A 3614-nucleotide genomic window follows, 5' to 3' on the forward strand; every position below is an offset into this window, starting at 1 on the left:
ACTTCAATTGCTAGTCATTGGATGTGCAGTGGTGGAAAGAGACATGGTAAGTAATAAAAGCAGAAAGAAAAGGAACAAGGAAAAAGGAGGAGGGTGGGGCCAGCGAGTGGCATAGTAGTTAAGGCTCTGGATTCCTACATGGTCTACCGCAGTTCCAGTCCTGGGCCCGGCAGGTTGAACTCAGGCCAGGTGTTGTGTGTGTGTGCCCAAAATCCTGAGAAGAGAATAGAGGAGAAGGGATTGTGGTGTAGCCATCCTCCTAGAGGGTGATTTCTCTTAAAAAAAAAAAAAAAAAAAAAGGAGGGGAGGAGGAAGAGGACATGTGGTTCCTGCTCTCATGAAGCATTTGAAAAGCAAAATTTAGGGGCCAGCAGGTAGCATAGTGGTTAAGGCAGTGGATTTCTACATGGCCAACCGTGTGGTTCAAGTCCCAGACCCAGTGGCTTGAAATGCACACCAGACGCTTGTGGATGTGTGCCCAAAATCCCAAGAGGAGAATGGAGGAGAAGGGATTGGAGTGTGGCCATTCCCCCTGTGAGAATGATTTCTCATCTTCTGTCTCTCTGGTGAGTGTACACACCTTAAAGCAAAAACAAGACTCTCTTTAAAAAAAAAAAAAAGCAAAATTTATAGAAAGTCATACTAGGGGAACCAGCAGATGGCATTAATGGCTATGTTGTTGGACTCTCATGTAGTCAACTGTGGTTCGAGAACCAGACTTGGCAACAAAAACTCACGCCAGGTGCATGTGGGTGCATGTCCAAATTCCGAGAAGAGATTGGAGGAGAAGAGACTGTGGTGGGACCATCCCCCCAGGGAATGATTTCTCACTTTCTGTCTCTCTGCCAAGTGCACATGCCCTACAGCAAAAATCTCTCAAAAAAAAAAAAAAAGTCATACTAGGGTACAAAAAAGAAGGGTCAGTTTATTTCAGGCTCAGCACCCTTTGCCCATGAATAAAATGCAACTTGTAGCCAGTTTTGCACAGCCTTCAAATTTAAAAAGTTTCTATATTTTTCTAAGGGTTGTAAAACAGAGAGAGAGAAAGAAAGAGAGATGACAAGACCTTGTGCAGTCCATAAAGGCTATAATATGTATTCTCTTGCTCTTTATAGAAAACGCTGGCTGCCTCCTGGTCTCACCTCTGAAGAAGTAGTAAGCACTTGCTGGTTTGCCTTCCCAACCTGCATTGCCCACCCCCACTTTCAAGCAAGTCTTCTACATCCCGTGCAGAGTACAAATTGTACTTACAACAAGTTTTCCTTGCCTATAGTAAAAATTCCAAAATAGTACCTGACTCCACTTGGCCAATGTCCTCTGGAAACCGTGGAACAAAGAAACACTCCGGAACCGGTGGAACAAAGAAACGCCCTTTCTGTCAAAAGTTGAAGCCAGAAGGCCAACCTGAAAGCGCTGGGGTCTGTGATGTGCAGACAGCTAGTTTGAGAAAAGGAAAGCATTGCTCTGCTTTTTGCTTGTTAGGTTCCTGTTACTTGCAACCTAGATACTTTTTATAAGGTCAGAAAGAAACCATGGTAAGTAATATTTATTTCCTCTATTAATCAAGAGGGAACAACGGGGGTGCCTTCTAAAAATCATGTGTTAATCCTGTAAACTGCTAAGTAAGTTGCAGACCAACAGAACTAGGAGTTCCAAGATTTCTCTCCTTATTGGTACTTTTTACACCACCCTTCAGCATGGCTCCAAATCTGCCTGGGTTTGCATCCCAAGGTCTCCCTGTACATGCTGGGCATGCATGCAGGTGCCCATAATCCTGGCTAGCTGACATGGGGGTGGCTTGAGGCATGAAGATTCTATAGAGAATATCAAGCAATCTCTCTCTCTTGCTCGCTCTCTCACTCTCTCTCTCTCTCCACCCCCTATGGAAGAAATAAATAAGTAAACTTCTAAATAAATAAACAGGTTCCCTTCTATAGCACAGCAGTTAAACACTGCATATTGGGGATTGGATCCTGCATGGCCAACCATGATTAGAATCCTGACACTGGCAACTTGAAAAACTTGCCAGGCATGTGTGCATACCTGCTCAAAATCTGAGGAGATGGAAATATGGAGGAAAAGGGATTGCAGCATGACCATGCCCCATTGGGTAATGCGCGCTCTCTCACTCGCTCTCTCTTTCTCTCTCTCTCTCTCTTCCTTACTCTCTGTCTCTCTCTCTTCCTCTCTCTCTCTCTCTCTCTCTGGTGAGCACACACACCCTCTAGCAACTATAAACAAAGAAACAAACAAACATAAAATACATGGGACAAATGAAAGTCCTGTAATCATATTGTAAATTTAAACTCAAACACATTAGTAATTACATTTACTATAAATGGACCATTCTAATGGAAATCCAAATAATTTCAAATAGATTTCTAATTGACAAGTAAAAATTGTATAGTAAATATTTATGGTATAAAACATGATGTTTTGATATACATATACACTGGGAAATGGCTAAATCAATATAATTAACATGGATATTACCTCACATTCTTTTTGTTGCTGTTAACATGTAAGATCCACTCTCAGCAACTTTCAATTATATAATACATTGTAAATAGTGACAGTCACCATGTCATACAATGGATCTCTTGAACTTATTCCTCCTAGCTAAAATTCTGTATCCTTTGACCAACATCTCAGCAATCTTCCCCACCTCACTACCCCATCCTACCACCACCACAAGTAACTACCATACTACTCTGCTTCTACAAGTTCGACTTTATTAGATTCCACATATAAATTAGATCATGCAGTACTTGTCTTTCTGTGCATGGCTTATTTCACTTAACATAAGGTTCTCCAGGTTCAACTGTGTTGTCGCAAATGACAGGATTTTCTCCGTTTTTAGGTTGAATAGTATTCCACTGTGTATATACGCCTCATTTTCTTTAATCATGCATCTGCCAATGAACACTTAGGTTGGTGCTATATCTGGTTATTGAGAATAATGCTGCAATGAACATGGGGTCACTGATACCTATTTGACATATTTATTTTATTTCCTCTAGCTATAAACCCAGTAGTGGAATTGCTGGAAATATGGTGGTTCTAGTTTCTGAGGAACTGCCATAGTGTTTCCTATAATGTCACTGAAGATGTTTTTTTATTATTATTATTCGTACATTAAATTGCTATCCATCGATTAGATTGTGAAGAGATTTTTACCCAGCATGATATATATGTACCTCAGTCCAGCCCAGTTGAGACTATTACACACATCCTCAGCAACAGATAATAAACCTTATCTGTGTCCCACAAGTGTCTTACCTACATCATGAAGTTGTTCTTAATTGAGACCCCCTAAAGCACAGGCAGTGGTCCCCAAAACAGACAAGTGGGATTACAACAAACTAAAAAGCTTCTTCACAGCAAAGGAAACTGTAACTAGAGTGAAAAGACAACCTCAGAATGTGAGAAAACATTTGCAAATTATTCCTCAGACAAGGTATTACTATCTAGAATATGTAGGGAACTCAAGCAGTTCACCTGTTTTTAAAAAACGAATAAGGGAACCAGCAGTTAGCGTAATGGCTATGTCGCTGGACTCCCACGTAGTCGACCGCGGTTCGTGTCCCAGACCCGGTGGCTTAAAACTCACGTCG

This window comes from Tupaia chinensis, unplaced genomic scaffold, assembly GCF_000334495.1.
Source record: "Tupaia chinensis unplaced genomic scaffold, TupChi_1.0 Scaffold000235_1, whole genome shotgun sequence".
NCBI lineage: Eukaryota > Metazoa > Chordata > Mammalia > Scandentia > Tupaiidae > Tupaia > Tupaia belangeri.